The sequence below is a fragment of the Nicotiana tabacum genome, chromosome 4 (genome assembly GCF_000715075.1).
Source record: "Nicotiana tabacum cultivar K326 chromosome 4, ASM71507v2, whole genome shotgun sequence".
Classification (NCBI taxonomy): domain Eukaryota; kingdom Viridiplantae; phylum Streptophyta; class Magnoliopsida; order Solanales; family Solanaceae; genus Nicotiana; species Nicotiana tabacum.
This window is the reverse complement of record NC_134083.1, coordinates 114,985,248-114,992,894: the sequence shown is the minus strand read 5'-3', so window position 1 is coordinate 114,992,894 and position 7,647 is coordinate 114,985,248.

The window sequence follows — 7,647 nt, the reverse complement described above, 5'->3', positions numbered from 1 at the left end:
CGCAATTAAGCAAACAATAATGACTGGGTGCACAATTTGGTAGACGACATCCATAATTGGTAGACTTAGAGTGGTAATGCGCTAAGTAGTTCAAACATTATATGCATGGTTTCTGTGTAATATAGCAATTAACACATAGCCCTATAGGCAGGATTTCTAGGCAACCGGTTTAACAAAGTAGTTATTTTTAACACACAGTTCCATTAAGGATCCTATAGTCATGATTTCTAGGCGACTGATGACATCCTATTGGCATAATCTCTAACGATTTGCAATAGAGAAATGAGGTCATCGAGAGCGCGGAATTATTTATTAGTCCCTATAGGCATGCTTTCTAGACGGGCTATGTGATAAAAGGGAAATGTAACAACATCAGTTTTGATTACTTAAGTTGAGAGCCTACCGTCATGATGTCTAGGTGAGTTACATAATTGAAATAAGTAAACCAAATCATGCATTTTCAGTTATTTGTATTGAACTCCTACATGCATAACATCTAAGTGTAACAAGTCAAATTTCAGATCCAATAGGCATGCTCTCTAACGTTGCAAGTCATTATTGTAATACCCCGGAAAATTCCGAAGTACTTAAGTATAAAGCCCGGTAAAATTTGCAAAGAAAATAATGTTTCATGGTGCCGGACTAGGCTTACGTGTTTTTGGGTTGAACAATGCACCAGAAAGTAAAGAAAAATGTTTGGCGAAAAAGTGCATTTCTGCAGTCTGTTATGTGACCGCAGAACCACTCTGCGGAACGCATAATGGCCGCAGAGTGAGGTAGTTTATTGGGTCAGTTGGAAGCAACTATGCGGTCAACTATGCGATCGCATAACTATTATGCAGTGCATTATGCGACCGCATAACAGTTATGCGGACCACATAGTGTCCGCATACACGGGCAGTTCTTTTGGCTATTTTGTAACCAAATATGCGACCGATATGCGGTCCGCATATCGGTTATGCGATCGCATACCTTGTTCCGGAGCTCCATTTTTGGGTTTTTAAAACCCAACCCTATTTCGTTAAATACACTCTTTGGGCCATTTTTGAGTCATAATATGATATTTTAGAGTGAGAGAGAGTGCCCTAGAGTGAGAAGGTGTTATTCCATAATTTTTATTCAATTCTTGTTCAAGTTTTGGAAGATTAAGAAGGGAAGCTTACTAGGTCTTCATCCTAGAGGTAAGATTCTACACCCTAAACCCTAATTTCGAAATTTTCTGAAAATTGGTAACTAGCAAGATAAAGTTTTGGGCATGAGAGTTATTTATTTTACATGCATGTGTTATCAAAGGGTGTAGGAATATTGTTGAGCTAAAAATGGTAAAGATTGGGTTGTGGGATGATGAAGTCCTTCATAAAAAGGACATTGAAATCTTATGCACACCTGGTGTTTGATAAAATGCTCAAGTGAGCTAGAACCTTGATCATCTTCCTAATTTTGATTCAATTTATTATATTTCTAAAATAGATTAAAGTTGCTAAAATTCCAGAACATTTTAGAGTGTAAGGAAGCTTAAGTGAGGTATGTTGGCTAAACTCTTCTCTTAGAATTGAATCCTACGATATTCATGTAAATTATGTAAGTCCCGAGTGATTCATTATGAAATTGGCTATTCCGAGTATGATTGGGTTGAGCGATATATGTTCAACAAGCATTGCAAATGCTCTATTCATGTTATGCTACCAATTGAGGATGTGTTAAAATATGGGCTGTGCATTAATAATGTTTCGACCTTAAGTCAAGTTCAAATGAAGGCTATTATGTCAAATTTTGAGAAATATCTATATATGCATTAGACTCTAAATTGCTCACATGTGTACTACACACTTTGATTTGAATTATGTTTGTTGTTGATGATGAGGATGATATTTGAAATTGATAATGTGAGCATGAAATACTGAATATGGTCAACGTGCCAAGAATGATCTTATAATTATGGCCACTAGTGCCAATGAAATGTAAAGATGTAAAAGTATTATGAAATGTGATGATTGATATAAAAAGGTTTATGTCTCAAATAAGACGGCCTAGCCGATCGGGTCGTGATCAGACACCATGCCGCACACATAGTGGTGATTGTGCTGGAAATTGTAATTGAATTGGAAATTGTGGCTGCATCTTTAAATGGATGCAGGTGGTTCCATAGCAGGAGATATTGATCATTGATAGCAGTGCACCTTCTTCCCAGCTGACTTGGTGAGCCCCACTTCATTCCGGGATCATAAATCTTTTGTACTTTGTGTATTCTGATTGAGGTATAGCCGGGGCCTTGTTGCCGGCATTATCATTGCACTCTTCTTTATCTATAGAGGCTCCGTAGACATAATGTGGGTTGTGTATTGGTGCTGGGGAAAGACAAACTGTGTTATGTTGTGGACATAATACTTGTCCATTTGAGACTTTAAAAATGATGAAACTATTGAAAATGAATTGGTATTGTAGACATAAACATATTTTCGTCTAATTAATGATAATATGTATTATCTCCATTCATGGATGAGTTTGGGTAGAATGAAATCTAACAGGCTTGCTCTGTCGGGTTCACTCGGTTGAGCGCCGGTCGCGCTCCTCGGTTTTGGGGCGTGACAATTATATTGGCCCTAAGTTTTATTTTCTAAGTGAATAGCATGTGCATAGATAATTTCCAAAGAATAAGGCATAATAAACAAACAGAACAATTAGGATCCTATAAGTATGTTCTCTAGCCATTCATGCAAGAAATAATATACCCCAGCCCCCCATTTCCCCTAATCCCAATTGTTCGTTATTACAAGTACAGACCCAGAATAGAATAAGGCAAACTCAAAGGTAAAAAAACAAAGACCGAAACGAATACATGCCCCATCAAACAATACATGCCCACTACAGAATAACCCATCAAATTTCTGGGCCTTCAGCGGCCTCACCAACAAGCAAACCCAAATCCCAGGCTCACAAGGACAGTAGAATATTCCTGAATCCAATGCCCAGGTCCAACAACACATGTGGCCCAACACCAGGCCCAGCGAACAATTCACATACCCAAATGGATGTCAAACTTAACCACACAGGTCACAAACTACTCATGAAATTAATGAATTAGCTTTCCCCACTTAATTCTTAAAGATGTAACTAACAGTCATTCTAGCAAAAGCATATAGACAAGATCACATGAGATATTGACAAGTTTACAAGGCAGGTTCATGCCTGTAATTTTAGAAATAAAGCTAAAGTGATAGGATTGACCAACATAGGGTAGTGAAGAGTTTCAAAAGCAAATTGATCAAGAATTAATCTATAAGAACTTTAGACATTAGATTTAAACATGAAAATCTACTAGAGTCACTGACATGAACAAATGGGATACAGTCTTCACATGGGATGTCTAACATGAAAGCCTAGTTAAAATAGCATAGCAGAACGGGTTCATGATCAAGCAACACTTCGTTGAACATGAGAAAAACTTTAGCATGCTGAGTATCAATCATACACTAGAATAATTCAAGAAACAATTTATTTTTTAGATCAACGGGACAGACTGTAATGACTCGGCCGGTCATTTTTAGAGTAATAGCCCAGATCCCCTATTTATTGCCTTCCCTGTATTTATTTCTGCTTATGTGACTTGCTGGGAGGTTTTGTTTTTGGTTTCGAAGTGTTTTGGGATACTTAGTCCCTAAATGGAAGCTTAAGTCTTAGGATTTTTTATCATAGTCGAAATTGTGTGAAGATGACTCCAGGATGGAGTTTCGTCAGTTCTGTTAGCTCTTTTGGGTCATTTTGTTCTTAGGGGCACGTCCGGACTGTGAATTAGAGGATTGTAGCGGATTTAGGCTTGAAATGACAAAAGTCGATTTTTTGGAGATTTTGATCGGAAGTGGACGTTTTGATATCGGGGCCAGATTCCAATTCCGGAAGGTGGAGTAGGCCCGTAATGTTTAATACGACTTGTGTGAAAAACTTGAGATCAATCAGGCGTGGTTTGATAGGTTTCGGCAATGGTTGTAGATATTTGAAGTTTCAAGTTCATTTATTTTGAGTTGGAGGTTGATTCGTGTTTTAGCATTGTTTGATGTGATTTGAGGGCTCGACTAAGTTCTTATGGTGTTTTAGGACTTGTTGGTATGTTTGGTTGAGGTCCCCAGAGTTTCGAATGTGTTTCGGATGCTTAACGGATTAAAGTTTTGAATTGTGCAATTGCTGAAGTGTTCTGGTTTCTGGTATTTCGCACCTCCGGCGGGGAGACCGCAGGTGCAGACTCGCACATGTGGAAGGAGGAGCTCAGGTGCGGTTTGGTCAAGCTTGGTCTATGGGCTCAGGTGCGAGACTGGCCCGCAGAAGCGGAGTCGCTTCTCCGGAAGATGGAGCGCAGAAGCGGAAGGGCCTGGAGCTTGAGGATCGCAGAAGCGGAAAGATATCTGCAGAAGCGGGCGTGCAGGTGCAACCCATTGATCGCAGAAGCAAAACTAAGGACATAGGTCATCTCTGTACCTGTGATGAAAATTTCGTAAGAGTGGCGTCACAGGTGCGATTGGTGGTCCGCAGATGCGGAATCGCTGGGCAGAAAAGGCCAAGTTTGAGGGTTTGATCCCATTTTCAATTTTGGGACTTTGAGAGCTCGGTGTGATGGGATTTTTTGAGGGTTCTTCAAGAAATTATTTGGGTAAGTAATTCTAACTCGGATTGGATTATATTTCATAAATCTATTACTATTTTCATCATCTAATTAAGGATTTGAGTTGGAAATTTTGGGGGAAATGGTAGAAACTTCCTAGACTAAATTTTTGAGTTTTGAAAGGCAATTTGAGGTCGGATTCGAGTAATTCTTGTATGGTTGGACTCGTGAGTGAATGGGTATTCATATTTTTTGACTTTTATCCGATTTAGAGACGTGGACCCGGGTAAACCTTTTGAGGCGATTTTCTAATTTCTTGCTTTAGCTTTGATTTCATTAATTAGATTAGCTTCTTATAGTTATATTTATGGTATGAAATTGATTTTGGCTAGATTTGGGCCATTCGGAGTCGAATATTCGTGGAAAAGGCATTGTTACCTATTGATCGATCTTGGATCGAGGTAAGTGGCCTGCCTAACCTTGTGTGGGGGAAATCCCCTTAGGATTTGGTACTGCTATGATATGTGTGCGTCGTGTACGCGAGGTGACGTGTGCGTACATGGGCTATTTGTTAAAAAACATGATATTTACTGAGCAATACCCTGTTTTCATCTAAATTAAGTTATAATAGCATGTGTAGTTATCCTGTTAGCCTAGAATAATATGTCTACGTGGCTTAGTTGTTTATCGAAACTCTGTGCAGCATGCTTAGTGGATTCCTACTCCTTTTCTTGACTTGTACTTAGTCTAAACTGTAGGTTTTCTTGTTGTAACTGTTATCTCCAATGTTTGAGTTGCGTATTTACTTTGGGACTACAGGACGGTATCCCGGGAGATCCCCCTGCATATTTACTTTGGGACTACAGGATGATATCCCGGGAGATTCTCCTGCACATTTACTTTTGAAACTACGAGGAGGTACCTCGGGAATTCTCCCTGTATATTTACTTTTGAGACTACGAGGTGGTACCTCTGGTGTTCTCCCTGCATATTTATTTTGGGACTACAAGACGGTATCTCGGGAGATCCCCTGTTGTTTACCCCATGTGTGTTGTATTGTTGCCTTGTTGTGTTTCCTTTTTGTTAAATTCTAGTCTCTTATTATACTGTATATTCTCCTTCCTTATTTATTATTTACCAGTGGGCCTGACCTGACCTCGTCGCTACTCGACCGAGGTTAGGCTTGGCACTTACTAGGTACCATTGTGGTGTACATATGCTACTCTTCTGCATATGTTTTAGTGTGCTGATCCAGGTATCTCCTACCAGCCTCGTTTTTAGTTGCATACTGTCTGCTGCTCCGGATACTTCAAGATACTTCTAGACAAATTCTTAGAAGCTTGTGGCTTACGATGTTCCGGATCTTGGGGAATTTTGTATATATTTCGAGAGTTGGTTATTGTATATGCCGAGCGACATTTCTATTAGTTATTAATTTACATGTTGCTATTAGTTATTAAGATTTATGCTTTCATTTTCATTATTTCTGCAAATGTTAGGTTTACCTAGTCGCAGAGACTAGGTGTCGTCGCGACCTCTCACGGAGGGAAGTCTGGGTCCTGACAAGTTGGTATCAGAGCTCTAAGTTCATAGGTGTCGTTAGTCACAAGCCATATTATTAGAATCTCGCGGATCGGTGCGGAGACGTCTGTACTTATCTTCTGGAGGCTATGGAACTATTAGGAAAAATTAAACTCTTTGATTCCTTGTCGTGCAAAAATTTGATGACATCAAAATTCTAAACTTCTGTATTCTATTCTCTCTCACAGATGGTGAGAACCGTACAGGCGGATCTGATGACCAGGCACCCGCGCCCCCTACTAGAGCCACAAGAGGCCGGGGCTAGGGTAGAGGCCGAGGATGTCCACGCGGTGCATCTAGAGCACCCGCGCGAGTTTGTACAGAGGAGCCCCAGTAGCTCCAGCTAGAGAGCAGGCACCTGGGGTACCTGTTGTAGCACCAGCTCTCCTGAAGACTTTAGCCCAGCTCATGAGCATGTTCAACACCTTAGTTCAGGCTAGATTGATTCCACTTACTCCTGCCACATCACAGGCCGGGGGAGAGGCACAGATTCCCATAGCCCGTACCCCAGAGCAGCGGGTTCAGGTTGACAAGATCCCAGAGTTTATACCGATGCAGTTGGTAGCTCCGGTTCAGCACAAGGCTAGTGCAGCAGCTTCTGAGGCAGAGCAGCTCAAACTTGAGAGGTACAAGAAGTACCACCCTCCTACCTTCAGCGGATTGGCGACAGATGATGCCCAGGGTTTTCTAGAGGAGTGTCACCGTATTCTCCGTACTATGGGCGTAGGAGAGTCGAGTGGGGTTTCTTTTACCACATTCTAGCTTAGAATCGCAGCCTATCAGTGGTGGCGTGCTTATAAGTTGAGTAGTCCGGCTGAGGCAGCTTCTATTTATATGGACTCAGTTCTCGGACATATTTTTGAGAGAGTATGTCTCTCAGAGCCTCAGGGACACATGGAGTGCGGAGTTTGAGAACCTATGCCAGGGTGCTATGATTGTGTCAGAGTATGCAGTTCGCTTCAGTGATTTGGCCCGACATGCACCGGCCTTGGTTGCCATAGTTCGAGAGAGGGTTCGTCGGTTTATTGAGGGACTCTACCACAGTATCTAGATTAGTATGGCCAGGGAGTTGGAGATGGATATTTCTTACCAGCAGGTTGTGAGTATTGCTAGGAGACTGGAGGGCATGCTTGCTCGGGATATAGAGCAGAGGGAAGCTAAGAGGTCTCGAGAGTCTGGCACATACAATGGTACTCGTGCCCCAGCTGCAGTTCGCCATGGTAGGGGTTATGTGAGTCACCCCGTTCATTCAGCTCTTCCAGCTGCCAGTGGTATTCAAGCCCCTTCTAGGCCCTAGGAGCCTTATTATGCACCGCCAGTATCTAGTGTGCCTCCTGCACGAGGTGCTTTTAGTGGCCAGTCCAGCAGACCTGGCCCGAGCCAGTCATAACAGCCACGCCCTCCAAAAGCTTGTTTTCAGTGTGGCGACACTCGCCATATGGTGAGGGATTGCCCCAGACATAGGAGGG